This window comes from Rhinoderma darwinii, chromosome 2 (genome assembly GCF_050947455.1).
Source record: "Rhinoderma darwinii isolate aRhiDar2 chromosome 2, aRhiDar2.hap1, whole genome shotgun sequence".
Lineage (NCBI taxonomy): Eukaryota > Metazoa > Chordata > Amphibia > Anura > Rhinodermatidae > Rhinoderma > Rhinoderma darwinii.
In genome coordinates this window covers 40156843-40172521 of record NC_134688.1, presented here as the reverse complement: position 1 = coordinate 40172521, position 15679 = coordinate 40156843, and the positions used below count along the sequence as shown (strand labels likewise).

At 40.9% G+C, this 15679-nt stretch overlaps 1 protein-coding gene and 1 long non-coding RNA gene across 2 annotated transcripts in view; one reads left to right on the top strand and one right to left on the bottom strand.

Annotated features, from left to right (window-relative positions):
- The window catches only part of GUCY1A2 (guanylate cyclase 1 soluble subunit alpha 2), a 242765-nt gene that overhangs the window by 76769 nt on the left and 150317 nt on the right, over positions 1-15679 (top strand). The gene's annotated exons all lie outside the window — the stretch shown is intronic.
- On the bottom strand, positions 7569-10137 carry LOC142742122 (uncharacterized). The gene is made up of 4 exons (XR_012881313.1): positions 9891-10137; positions 9395-9564; positions 7797-7937; positions 7569-7676 (listed from the first exon to the last, which is right to left on the bottom strand). It is a non-coding gene; the product is annotated as an uncharacterized LOC142742122 (long non-coding RNA).

Sequence of the window (15679 nt, the reverse complement as noted above, 5' to 3'; positions counted from 1 at the left end):
GCAAAGTGCAATTGAGACAGGACTGATATACCAATCATATAGTGTCCACAAAAGGACTAATGCATGTATGAGTACTGAAATACCCGCATATATATAAGAACCCAGACAGCACCAGCAGCAATTAGTACAAAGACCGAAGTACTTAACAGAGTACTAACCCATGTAGCTGAGACTCCACAAATGGCGGCCGGCCCCAACGCGTTTCGGCTTCCGCCTTCGTCCGGGGGTGGCATCTACAAATATGACCCTCCTATTTAAACTAAGATGACGACCAATCAGAAATCGATTGGCCAGGTGAAAGTATTATACTATATACTTACCCCAATCAACTGTGGCGTCATGTCCGCGTTTGTCAATAGACAAACATCACATAGTGTGGGCATCATGTGATACGTGATGGGTGCGCCGCGTGATGATGTCACAGCGGCGCCCTTCATCCTGTGCACATTCAGATGCCGACTCGCAGTGAGTTGCTAAGGACGCCAGCGCATGCGCACTAGATTGGGGTACGTTAATAATAATTCCACCGGATACAGTATATATATACGTGTAACGAAAGATTACACTCCATACAATGAAAACTAAGTATGCAATATTTCTAAATATGTCAATCCCCTAAGCGATCCATAAAAATATGTAATTTGTGATTTTTTATATATACTTTTAGATAGTTTTTTGAAACAACAAAAGAGTCCTTTTGATATACATCACACAATTTACAAGGGAATGCGCAAATAAATTTAAAAACATCATTTTGTATTACAACATATAAAAATTATTCAATAAACAGTAAATGTGGGGTAAACCATATTCACACAAGGTATACCGTATTTAGAAGGCACACATATAAATATTATATGCATACACATATTTTCTTCTTTTCAACAAGTTTTATTGAGTTTTTTCAACAAGGTAAGGAAATATATTGCATAAACATACACAAAAAAAAAAAGGGGGGAGATACACAATATATAATATATCGCAACTGATACAGAAATGTACTAGGCAGTATGTCAAACAGTCAGGACGGTGTTGATAAGAGCATGTAAAAAGAGGAAACAAAATTGAGAAGTGGAAAGAGGGAATGGAAAGAGGGGAACAAAAAGACAGGGAAAGGTAAAGGTGTGGTCGGCCAGAGATCTAGAGAAAAATCATTAGCAAATTGTCAAAAGGCGGTGATCATGGCACCAGGTAGGTGAGAGTAGGCGTAATTGATCCAGGGCAGCCAAAGCAACTCGAATCTGGCAATCCTATCCAATAAAATACTTGTGAGTTTTTCGTTTATAAATATTTGGTCCATTCTGGTTTTGACACCTGCAAAAATTACTGACTGCTTTTTCCAGGAGTGGGCAATAGTCATTTTGGCAGCCAATAGGATGTAAGAAAACAATTGAAATTGTGCATGCGTTAGATCAGAGGGTTTAAGGTGGAGGAGAGCTAACTTAGGATCTTTATGCAAAATTATACCAAACAGACTCTGAGCGAGACCAAAGACTCTGCTCCAGAATCTAACGAGTTTAGGGCAGGACCACCATATGTGGAACATGTCACCAGGCGCGGGGCATCCCCTAAAGCAGGAAGCAGGGTAAGAGGGAAATGCATGCGCAATTCGGCTGGGGACCAGGTACCACCGCATCATAACTTTATATGCGGATTCTAAGATATTCGTATTGATAGAGCAATGTGAAACTGTGCTCCAGATACTACGCCACTCAGCCAGTTCCAGCGTCATCCCCAAGTCCCGGTGCCATCGGTCCACATATGTATGAGGGGTAGGGGATGGATTGTTGAGGAGCCATTTGTATAAGAGGGATATCATCCCTCTCGAGGTTGGGCAGATACTACAGATTCTCTCGAACTGTGAGCAAGAGTCAGATGTTTCCCTGTTGTTAAGAAGAGAAGTAATCCAGTTTTTAAGTTGTAGATATCTGAATATCTCGCCACTGGGGATCTGCTTAGAGGTCTGGAGTTCACAGAACGAGAGAATCCGAGAGTGAGTGGGCGTGAGGAGTTGGTGAACTCTAAGTATGTCATTCGACCACCACCATTTAAAGGCATAATAGTTGTCTGCGCCAGGAGAGAACAAAGGGTTGTGCCATATAGAAATAAGGGGAAGATGTGGAGAAATCAATCTACTGGAATATTTGATAGAGTCCCAGACCGTTAAAATGTGTGTAAGAGAAGGGGAGAGATGTGTAGGACGTAAGGATGGTGGCATCCAGGGCAGAGATTGTATCGGGGTGGGCGACACCTCCGGAATATCCAGGTACACCCATAGAGGCATATTTACCGAAACGTGTAATTTAGGCAAGGATGCTATCATGGCTGCTTGATAATATTTAGAGATATTAGGAACACCCAATCCCCCGTCTGTCTTCAGCGAGCAGAGAGTGGACCTGGATATTCTAGGACGTGTGCCACGCCAGATAAACGAGGATATACGGTTCTGAAGGAGACGTAACATGTGTGGTGGGACTTTTATCGGCAGGGTTTGAAATAGGTAAAGAAGCCTGGGGAGGATGGTCATTTTAACCGCAGAAATCCGTCCAACCCAAGAGAGGTAAGTGTGTTGCCATGATGTCATAGAAGAGGTGAGGGAGCGGATCAGGGAGGGATAATTGGCAGAATATAGCTGAGCATATGAGGGAGTCAGGTGAATACCCAGATAATTTAATGAGTGTCTGGCCCACTGAAAAGGAAAATGGTTACGTATGGAGTGTAGGACTTGTTGGGAGAGATTAATATTTAAGGCGATTGATTTTGTAGGGTTAATTGTTAGCCCAGAAATTGAGGCAAAGTCGGATAAAGTTTTCATTAGGTTGGGAAGGGAAACAGTAGGTTGGGAGAGCATTAGTAGCATGTCGTCAGCAAAAAGGGACATTTTATGTTGCATGCCCGCCACTTCCAACCCTTTGATGTTCTGATTTTGGCGTATCATCATAGCCAAGGGCTCAAGAGCCAAAATAAATAGAATGGGAGATAGCGGACATCCTTGTCTAGTGCCCCGTTCAATAGGAAAGGGAGCAGACTGATAGCCAGCATAGCAAACTTTGGCTGTAGGGTTGGAATAGAGGGCATGCACCCAGGACATAAAGTGACGCTGGAAGCCCCACTTCCCCAAGGCAAAATCCATGTATGACCAGGATATCGTGTCGAAGGCTTTTTGAATATCGAGCGAGAGAAGCATTGAGGCCACATTTCTCCTACGAGCTACATGAATCAGAGATATAACTCTCTTGGTGCAATCACTTGTCTGTCTGCCTGGGACAAAGCCAGCCTGGTCCCCATGGATAATAACGTCAAGGAAGCAGTTTATCCTAGTCGCCATAATCTTGGCCAGGATTTTAATATCTGTGTTCAAGAGTGATATTGGTCTGTAGTTGGTAATTTGGAGAGAGTCTTTTTGTGGTTTGGGGATCATAGCGATATGAGCATGAAGGGTTGATGGGAGAGGGGTTGTACCAGCTCTGAGGGCATTAAAGAGTTGAGTTAAATACGGGACCAGTAGTGGGGAGAGTTTTTTATAATATAAAGGGGAAAAACCGTCAGGACCAGGTGATTTGGAGGGTTTCAACTCCTTGATGGCTGCCTGAACCTCTGCTTCGGATATCTCAGCCTCCAAGGCCACAAGGTTGGAAGGAGTGATATCCGGAAAAGTCAGGTCAAGGAGTCAAATAATGGGGGGGAGGAATATAAGTTGGAGAGAAAATTTTGAAATAGGGAAGTGATTTTATTGGGGTCCGCTGTAACATTACCTGTGGAAGTTCGTAACCTAACAGGTTCCCTTGTCGACACAGGGACCCTCAATTGACGAGCCAGGAGTTTACCCGGTTTATTACTTTGCGAGTAATATCGCTGTTTGGACCATCTAAGTTTGCGTTCTACCTGCTCCGTCAATAGAAGGTCTAGTTCCAGCCTAGTAGCATCTACCGAGGTTTTATTAGCGGTCGAGGGGTTCTGTTTCCAAGTATGTTCCTTTTGTTCTAACAAGCGGTATAACTCTGCGATTTTTCGTTCTCTATTTTTCTTTTTAAATGAGCCTAGTCGAATGAGAGCTCCCCGCAATGTGGCTTTATGCGCCTCCCATAATATAATCGGGGAGGACGTGGAACCCACATTCAGGTCAAAATAGTCCTTTACCGCCGCTTCCACTTGCGCGAAAGTATCTTTAGAGGACAAAAGGGAGTCATTCAGACGCCAGTTAAAGGAGAGCCCCCGTGGGACCAGGGAAGAAAAAGAAACTTCCACTGGGTTGTGATCAGACCAAGGTGTGCTCAATATCTTAGCTGAGGAGCATAGTGGTAGAGATCTTTGAGATGTAAATATGTGGTCAATACGGCTAAACGAGGAATGAGGGCAGGAATAGAAAGTAAAGTCTTTTGTGGTGGGGTGGAGTTCACGCCAGAGATCTTGAAGGTCATGTAGTTGCAACATATCCCTGAACTCAATGGAAGGTGTGTGGGATGTGGATGGATTGGGGGTCGGGGATTTATCCACTGAGGGATTGATTACCAGATTCGAGTCACCCATAACCACCAGAAGACCCCGACGGTTAGCGTCAACCAGCTTAAATAGGTGGGAAAAAAACCCTGTTTGAAAGTCATTAGGACCATAATAACCTACTAGGGTCACTTCTACATCAAATAGTGTGCCGACTAAAATCACATAGCGTCCAGTGGGATCAATAATTTCTGTGTTGCAAATAAAAGGGAGATTCTTTCTAAAGGCAATAACTACTCCTCGCCGTTTTTCGTGAGCGTATGCGCCATAAAAAACGGGGAAGTGCGCACTTAGATATTGTGGTTTAGACGTGGCAGAAAATCTAGTTTCCTGGAGGCAAACTATATCGGCCTGGCTAGCTTTGTAGAAATGAAAAGCCTTCGAGCGTTTATGTGGGGAGTTGAAACCCTGGACATTGTGGGAGATTATTTTCAAAGCAGGAGGGGCCATGAGAATGGTTTAATGATCCGACGAAGACCTCTGACCGACAGGGGGAGAAGGAAAGAGGGGAAGGTAAGAAAGGGGAGGGAGAGATAGACTAAATAAAAAGTAATATAAAAAAAACTATGCACATAGACATCGAGAAATGGAAAATGCCCAAAACACGGCATAGAGAAGTGGATAGCAGTACGGGTAATACTACTTGTAGAACCAGGGGGTCACCGGCACCTGGGCACAAAGGTGTGGTCACAACATTTTGTTGGGGTGAACTCAAAAATGTAGCAGAGGTAAAGTAAGGGGAATAAAACTTAATTATATTGACAGCCAATGTAAAGCAAAGTTAACCGAACCCACACAAAATGGAACTGCGGCAGGCTTGGTGTGCTCCACTACTTGTATACAGAAACAGAGACAGTGTTGTGGAGCGGCATATTAAAGTACAGTGTATGAAACAACATCTCGAGCCGGGAAACAGCATGCCCGACACCCGCCGCCCCCAATGGGAGGCAGGGGGCACCCGGCAGGCCGATCCACGGCCCGAGAGAAGTAGGCCGCAACTCCCGGCTGCAATACAGAATAAGAGGCAGTTGAAATGTATGTCCAGCAGGCCATGCATGCAGTGCCGCCATGTGGTGAGGCAAAACATGCATAGCAGGCCAGACCAAAAATCCATAAATGTGTAAGTGGAAAATGAGTGCGGGTAATGCCAGAAGTACTTTGTATGTAGTGAACATCTTAGAAATCAACAAGACAAAACGTCAAATGAGTTAAACTGCCCGTTGCAGAAATCAGTCCCCATCGTAGACAGACCACCGCAAGTGAGGCAGAGTAACAATCCAAGGTTATTGGAAACAAAAAGGTGGACAGTCAGACCACAAGCAAAAAGCACTCATCCATCAGGCTGGGTCGTCACGAACATTGGGTATGGCACCAAATCTCCCAGGTGGTCTGCGTGGGGGAACTTTCTCCCAGATGGGGCGAAGAGGAGGTCTGTCGCGGCGCGCCTGAGACGTTTGACTCGGTCTGTCAGCCTCCACAGGTAAGAGTTGCAGGGTGACCAAAAGTTGCTTGAGGTCGTCGGCTGAGCTGGCAGAGTAGAACTTATTATCCACAGAAAATTGGAGTTTGAAAGGGTATCCCCAGCGGTATCTAATCTGACGATGTTGTAAGACGGCCAGCAGGGGTTTCATATTCCGCCGCTTTTGGATGGTGATCGGGGAAAGATCGGCGAAGATTTGATATTCGTGACCCTGGAACAGCAGGGATGAAGCAGCTCTGGCTTTTTGAGACAGGGTTTCTTTAGTAGCATAATAGGTAAGTTTCACCACTATATCCCGTGGCCTACCATCTTGACGTTTGGGACCGAGCGATCTGTGGACCCGATCCATCTCCAATCTGTCTATAGGGAGGCCTGGCGCCAATTCCTGGAACAGGGCAGTAACCGAGGAATTAAGATCTTCGTAGGTTTCAGGTAAACCTCTAATTCGAAGGTTTCCCCGCCGCGCACGGTTTTCAAAATCCTCTAGTCGGAGCATAGTGGAATCCAAATCTGCCCTCAGGGAATCGAATTCAGCATCGTGCGCATTTAAGACTTCTATGGTGTCATCCATTTTAGTCTCCAGGACATTTGTCCGGGCTCCCAGCTCCCGTATCTCCCGAGTAAGATCCCTGGACAGCTTAGAAGCTGTAAGTTGTAGTTCCTGCTGTAGAAGCTGCTTAAATTTTTGAAGCAGGGAGGCATCTCTAGTAGTAAATTGTGGATCGGGTTGCTGGGACCCGTCCTCCTGCGAGTCTGCTACGAGCTCGGGTGAGGCCTGTATGTCGTCCTCTGAGCCTGCCGACATGGCGGGAGAAGTTGCGCTCTCAGGCGTGGGGGCAGGGACGGAGGACTCCGGCGGTTTTATGTCCTTTCGCCCCACTAAATTCTTCCGGACCATGAACAAACTGAGCTGGGGGTCGACTGGGGGAGAAAGTGGGGTGTGATAGCGAGATAGTTCACCTCAAATGTTAGCGTCTGATAGCTGTTGTGCCCAGGAGTCGCGGAGCTACCTCAGCATGCGGCCATCTTGGTTAGCAGCTCGCGAGCGCCCCCCCCGCATACACATATTTTATGTTAAATGTGACATGATGAAATATTAAAACAAATATAAGTAAGTGTGATCATAATACGAAATATAATAGATTTAATAACCTTTAAGTCATTCTAAAATAAGTATTATGCATGTTATGCATGTATAAACAAACGTGCACAAAAGATACATGATAATCTGTTATATACAAAAAGAATATAAAAATAAACATATATTATATGGTGGTAAACAATTATTATCATACTAATACATACATACGTACATAAGGCATATAGCCATATGATCAAGTGAAAAAATATATATATATATATATATATACACATATATTTTTGTGAAATATATAAAGCAATTAATGCTAATATTATGAATACGTAGATATAGAAAAATATATACATATAAGTGACTAAAGTGCAGTAGTGCAGAAATTCATAGAGTATAAAATTGTTTATTAAAAATTGCGCATTTCATTACTTTGTTTACACTATCATATATAGACTATTATAGAAATTGAGAACATATAGACCACAAGTTGCTCGATATATATCTATAAATCATTGTGACACATCGCTTAAGCATGATTTGTTGTCTTTCACTGCAAAGATGATGAATATCGATGGTATTTCATGCACGTATATATCTGATAAACTAGGAAGGAAAGGAACATGTGTGTTAAAATCACAAAAATATTATTACATTACACAAAATGAAAGTTAAAAAATGATGCCACACAAACACATACACAGTGATCAGAGAAACGAAGCATACCCATGCGATTCGTTTAAGCCTCTCGGCTGCATGGTCTTCAAAGTCCAGATCCATTTGCTTTCCAATCTTAACAGTTTCTTCATCAAATCTCCACCTCTTATGTTTAGTTCCACATGATCTATTCCTCGTACCTTCAATAACCTGGAATTACAGTTATGATGTTGTTTAAAATGACGTGGAATCGTTTTTAATTTTTCTATTTTATCAACATCATGGACCTCCTTTGCGGATTCAATATCTCGCACATGTTCACGGACTCTAATTCGGAATTCGCGTGTGGTCAATCCTATGTACACTTTGTTACATGGACACATTGCATAGTATACCACCCCGCGTGTAGCACATGTAATGTGCCATACAATTTTAAATGTTTTAATTCTTTCAGAGTCAGTGAACTCTTCTGCGCGTTCGATGTTGGGGCATGAAATGCACCCTCCACAAGGGGAACACCCCCATTTGGGGCCCTTAGTTCCAAAGAATTTCATTCCCTGCGGAACTGGGGTGTAAAAACTTCGGACTAAATGGTCTTTCAGATTTTTAGCACGACGGTAGGTTACAGATGGAAAAGTGGGCAATATTTTATTGAGTATAGGATCGGCTTTCAGGATTGGCCAAAATCTCTTTAAATGGTCTTTCATCTCTTCCCACCGGGAATGGTATGGCGTGATAAACCTCACCTCATTGATTTTATTTACTCGAGTCGATGGTTGTAGGAGTTTATTTCTCTCCATTTCTTGAGCTCTTTTTTTTTTTTTTTTTTTTTTTTTTCGCTTTCCTAATGCATCGATTGCTATAGCCCCGATCCATAAACCTATATTCTAAGTCCTTAGCCTGTGTTCTAAAGTCTTCTTCCCTAGAGCACGTACGTTTTAATCTAAGAAATTGGCCTGTGGGGATAGCAGCAATAGTTTGTTTCGGGTGTGCAGAGGTAGCGTGCAGAAGAGAGTTCACAGATGTCTCTTTCCTGAATAGATCAGTTTGGACATCACCATTTTCATCACATTGGATTTTGATGTCCAAAAATTCTACTTGTTTTTTATTACATTTATATGTGAGTTTGATATTCTGATCGTTCAGGTTCAGTTCTGCCATAAATTGTTGCAATTGCTCAAAAGTTCCCTGCCAGATCAAGAAGATATCATCAATGAAGCGGGCCCAAAAAATGACCCGGTTCATTGACGTACCGTGATCTGACAGGAATAAATTTCTCTCCCACAGCCCCAGGAAAAGATTGGCATATGAGGGCGCACAAGATGCCCCCATTGCCGTTCCCTGGAGCTGTAGGTAGAAAGACTCGTTAAACGTAAACACATTGTGTGTCAAAGCAAAATCTAATAATGTACCAAGCAGTTTAATGAGCCCTTCCTCCAAATTACTCATGCTCAGAAAGAAATTGGTAGCTTTAATCCCATCGTGGTGTCTGATGCTGGTATACAGCGATTCAACGTCGCAGGTGACTAACCACATATCGACATCTAGATGGGTGCATTCCAATTTCTGTAGAAGATCTGATGAGTCCCTAATGTAAGAGGGTAAGCATTCCACTAATGGCTTCAGATGATAATCTATAAATCTGCAAATATTTTCTGTAAAGTTACCTTGGCCAGAGATGATCGGTCTTCCTGGTGGAATCTTTATATTTTTGTGGACTTTTGGCAACAGGTACAATGTTGCTACTACAGGTATTGGGACAAGCAGTGCATCATATAAGTTTTTAGTCATAACTCCATCATCCATCGCTTGTTTCAGAATTTTTGCCAATTGTTCACTATATAAGGAAATAGGATTAAATGTTAATTTTTTATAGCATTTTTTATCCCTTAACTGACGATTCGCTTCGTTTTCGTACATTGTCCTCGGCCATACAACAATATTTCCCCCCTTATCGGCGGGTTTATAAATGACATCTCTCAGATTTTTTAATTTACGAAGGCTTTCTCTTTCCTGTTTAGATAGATTATCGTCAACCACCGTTGTCGATATCTTTTCAAATTCTTTGGACACTGTTTTTACGAATGTGTCAATTGCTGGACATAGGAATAAAGGTGGAAATTTTACCGATTTTCTTTTTATACAGTCAGGAATGGCTCTTACCTGTATGTCATCTTGTTCGCCCATAAGTATTTCTAAATCTCTTAGTGTATTCCTTTCCTCAATAGTTTCAAAAATCTGATCCTCTTCCTTGTAGTGCCATCTCTTAAACATCAAGGTTCTGGCAAACAGGTTCAGATCTTTTATTGCTGTAAATGCATCAAATGATGCAGTTGGTGAGAAGGTCAAACCTCTACTTAACACATTTATATCTGTTACAGAAAGTATATGTTCCGACAAATTGATTACCTTAGGGTTCCGATCCAGAGGCTCACCAGGCCTTTTAGCTCTTCTCTTATTGTAGCCACTGTCTTTATAATCAAATTTACTATGTCCAGCAATTGACACATTCGTAAAAACAGTGTCCAACGCCGATAAGGGGGGAAATATTGTTGTATGGCCGAGGACAATGTACGAAAACGAAGCGAATCGTCAGTTAAGGGATAAAAAATGCTATAAAAAATTAACATTTAATCCTATTTCCTTATATAGTGAACAATTGGCAAAAATTCTGAAACAAGCGATGGATGATGGAGTTATGACTAAAAACTTATATGATGCACTGCTTGTCCCAATACCTGTAGTAGCAACATTGTACCTGTTGCCAAAAGTCCACAAAAATATAAAGATTCCACCAGGAAGACCGATCATCTCTGGCCAAGGTAACTTTACAGAAAATATTTGCAGATTTATAGATTATCATCTGAAGCCATTAGTGGAATGCTTACCCTCTTACATTAGGGACTCATCAGATCTTCTACAGAAATTGGAATGCACCCATCTAGATGTCGATATGTGGTTAGTCACCTGCGACGTTGAATCGCTGTATACCAGCATCAGACACCACGATGGGATTAAAGCTACCAATTTCTTTCTGAGCATGAGTAATTTGGAGGAAGGGCTCATTAAACTGCTTGGTACATTATTAGATTTTGCTTTGACACACAATGTGTTTACGTTTAACGAGTCTTTCTACCTACAGCTCCAGGGAACGGCAATGGGGGCATCTTGTGCGCCCTCATATGCCAATCTTTTCCTGGGGCTGTGGGAGAGAAATTTATTCCTGTCAGATCACGGTACGTCAATGAACCGGGTCATTTTTTGGGCCCGCTTCATTGATGATATCTTCTTGATCTGGCAGGGAACTTTTGAGCAATTGCAACAATTTATGGCAGAACTGAACCTGAACGATCAGAATATCAAACTCACATATAAATGTAATAAAAAACAAGTAGAATTTTTGGACATCAAAATCCAATGTGATGAAAATGGTGATGTCCAAACTGATCTATTCAGGAAAGAGACATCTGTGAACTCTCTTCTGCACGCTACCTCTGCACACCCGAAACAAACTATTGCTGCTATCCCCACAGGCCAATTTCTTAGATTAAAACGTACGTGCTCTAGGGAAGAAGACTTTAGAACACAGGCTAAGGACTTAGAATATAGGTTTATGGATCGGGGCTATAGCAATCGATGCATTAGGAAAGCGAAAAAAAGAGCTCAAGAAATGGAGAGAAATAAACTCCTACAACCATCGACTCGAGTAAATAAAATCAATGAGGTGAGGTTTATCACGCCATACCATTCCCGGTGGGAAGAGATGAAAGACCATTTAAAGAGATTTTGGCCAATCCTGAAAGCCGATCCTATACTCAATAAAATATTGCCCACTTTTCCATCTGTAACCTACCGTCGTGCTAAAAATCTGAAAGACCATTTAGTCCGAAGTTTTTACACCCCAGTTCCGCAGGGAATGAAATTCTTTGGAACTAAGGGCCCCAAATGGGGGTGTTCCCCTTGTGGAGGGTGCATTTCATGCCCCAACATCGAACGCGCAGAAGAGTTCACTGACTCTGAAAGAATTAAAACATTTAAAATTGTATGGCACATTACATGTGCTACACGCGGGGTGGTATACTATGCAATGTGTCCATGTAACAAAGTGTACATAGGATTGACCACACGCGAATTCCGAATTAGAGTCCGTGAACATGTGCGAGATATTGAATCCGCAAAGGAGGTCCATGATGTTGATAAAATAGAAAAATTAAAAACGATTCCACGTCATTTTAAACAACATCATAACTGTAATTCCAGGTTATTGAAGGTACGAGGAATAGATCATGTGGAACTAAACATAAGAGGTGGAGATTTGATGAAGAAACTGTTAAGATTGGAAAGCAAATGGATCTGGACTTTGAAGACCATGCAGCCGAGAGGCTTAAACGAATCGCATGGGTATGCTTCGTTTCTCTGATCACTGTGTATGTGTTTGTGTGGCATCATTTTTTAACTTTCATTTTGTGTAATGTAATAATATTTTTGTGATTTTAACACACATGTTCCTTTCCTTCCTAGTTTATCAGATATATACGTGCATGAAATACCATCGATATTCATCATCTTTGCAGTGAAAGACAACAAATCATGCTTAAGCGATGTGTCACAATGATTTATAGATATATATCGAGCAACTTGTGGTCTATATGTTCTCAATTTCTATAATAGTCTATATATGATAGTGTAAACAAAGTAATGAAATGCGCAATTTTTAATAAACAATTTTATACTCTATGAATTTCTGCACTACTGCACTTTAGTCACTTATATGTATATATTTTTCTATATCTACGTATTCATAATATTAGCATTAATTGCTTTATATATTTCACAAAAATATATGTGTATATATATATATATATTTTTTCACTTGATCATATGGCTATATGCCTTATGTACGTATGTATGTATTAGTATGATAATAATTGTTTACCACCATATAATATATGTTTATTTTTATATTCTTTTTGTATATAACAGATTATCATGTATCTTTTGTGCACGTTTGTTTATACATGCATAACATGCATAATACTTATTTTAGAATGACTTAAAGGTTATTAAATCTATTATATTTCGTATTATGATCACACTTACTTATATTTGTTTTAATATTTCATCATGTCACATTTAACATAAAATATGTGTATGCATATAATATTTATATGTGTGCCTTCTAAATACGGTATACCTTGTGTGAATATGGTTTACCCCACATTTACTGTTTATTGAATAATTTTTATATGTTGTAATACAAAATGATGTTTTTAAATTTATTTGCGCATTCCCTTGTAAATTGTGTGATGTATATCAAAAGGACTCTTTTGTTGTTTCAAAAAACTATCTAAAAGTATATATAAAAAATCACAAATTACATATTTTTATGGATCGCTTAGGGGATTGACATATTTAGAAATATTGCATACTTAGTTTTCATTGTATGGAGTGTAATCTTTCGTTACACGTATATATATATACTGTATCCGGTGGAATTATTATTAACGTACCCCAATCTAGTGCGCATGCGCTGGCGTCCTTAGCAACTCACTGCGAGTCGGCATCTGAATGTGCACAGGATGAAGGGCGCCGCTGTGACATCATCACGCGGCGCACCCATCACGTATCACATGATGCCCACACTATGTGATGTTTGTCTATTGACAAACGCGGACATGACGCCACAGTTGATTGGGGTAAGTATATAGTATAATACTTTCACCTGGCCAATCGATTTCTGATTGGTCGTCATCTTAGTTTAAATAGGAGGGTCATATTTGTAGATGCCACCCCCGGACGAAGGCGGAAGCCGAAACGCGTTGGGGCCGGCCGCCATTTGTGGAGTCTCAGCTACATGGGTTAGTACTCTGTTAAGTACTTCGGTCTTTGTACTAATTGCTGCTGGTGCTGTCTGGGTTCTTATATATATGCGGGTATTTCAGTACTCATACATGCATTAGTCCTTTTGTGGACACTATATGATTGGTATATCAGTCCTGTCTCAATTGCACTTTGCATGGTTGGAAGTTACATCCCTTTCACCCACTTGTAAAGTAGTTTAAATATATTACTTGTAGCCATACCTACTCACATGATTATATTCTGATTAATAATATTTTGACTCATGTGGCGGCCATGCTTTTATTTGTGATTCATTTTAGAAACTCGTATTGTATTGATAGTGTAATATGTTGAATAAAGAGATTATATATATTTTTTTGACTTAAAGACTCCTCGGTCCTTTCTTTGCTCGGTTTAATATATTTTGGGAGTACAGTCGCAAGTCATAAGGGAGGATATATATATATTTTGCCAGATGATGCAGCATGCATGCCCTGTATATAGGATTTAGTGTATTGTGTTTTTAACTGGGCGTGTTTACGTGTATGATGCTGACCAATCCGTGACCAGTCAGCATCATACACTCATCTCCATTCATTTACAAGCAGCACAGCGTTCTTACTAGAACGATGTGCAGCCACATACACAAGTGTCCTGATGATGAATACACATGACATCCAGCCTGGACGTCATGTGTACTCAGAATCTTGACACTTCTGAATCTTTTCTGTGAGATTGCAGCAAGAGAAACGAAATCTCGCGAGATTACGGAGCTAAACGAGATTTTGTTTCTCTTGCGAGTCAGAAGTGTCAGGATTCTCAATACACATGACGTCCAGGGTGGATGGTCATGTGTATTCATTATCAGGACACTAGATTAACGTTAATCAAGTGTCCTGATAATGAACACACATGACCATCCAGCCTGGACGTCATGTGTATTGAGAATCCTGACACTTCTGACTCTTTTCTCTGAGATTTCCAGCAAGAGATTACGAGTGGCTTGCTGGAAATCTCACAGAAAAGAGTCAGAAGTGTCAGGATTCTGAGTACACATGACGTCCAGGCTGGAGGTCATGTGTATTCATTATCAGGGCACTTGTGTATGTGGCTGCACATCGTTCTAGTAAGAACACTATGTGCTGTGTAAATGAATGGAGAGGAGTGTATGAGGCTGACTGGTCACTGATTGGTCAGCATCATACACATAGACACGCCCAGTTAAAAACACAATACACGCCCAGTTGTAGAATTTCAAAGCTCATTTGCATATATATAAAATAGCTCATAACTTGGCCAAAAATGAACGTTTTAAAAAAAACAAAACACGTTACTGTTATCTACATTGCAGCGCCGATCACATGCAATAGGAGATAGGGATTTGAGAATCTGGTGACAGAGCCTCTTTAAAATAATCCTAAATTCACAGTGTGACTTCCCCATAAAAGCACTTCAGCCTCAGAAATCTCTTAGAACTTTTAATAGGAGATTACAGTGGATGACGGGGAAGTTATTGAGTACTGCATGTGGGTCTTAAATGCCCGTTGTTCTCCACTGTGGCTCATAGGCAACTATATCCATCAGAAAAAAAAGTTGTATTCATTAGCAAAGAACATTTAAGAAGCAATGCACAAATAACAGATGGCTTTATTCTATTCATTTTCTACCTTTTTGTAAGTCGTTACTTTGGGGCAGCCATCTGAAGCTGAGATTAAACTTTTTTGACTGTATTATTGAACTCGCTAGGATTAATGGGTAAGATGAGGCAACTGGGAATGTGACATATTAGTGCTTTTCCGCTTAACAAATGTGCAGATCTATGAACATAACATGAGATGTAGCAGAGCTCAGTTATTTGGCACAACTCAAAGTCATCATGATATCACCATGTGTTATCTGGTATTTTTTAGGACTGTAGGGAAACATTGAGTTATCCTTATGCACAGATGACGCTGCTCTGCTACATTTTGATAAATAAGTAGATAAAAAAGGGAATGTAGTAGGTTTAGCCACAGATAATATATTATGTTGTCACTATGAGTTTTATCAACATTACAAACTCAGGTCTACTACTCCTGTAGCTCCATCATTAAAAGGTACAACCTCATCAT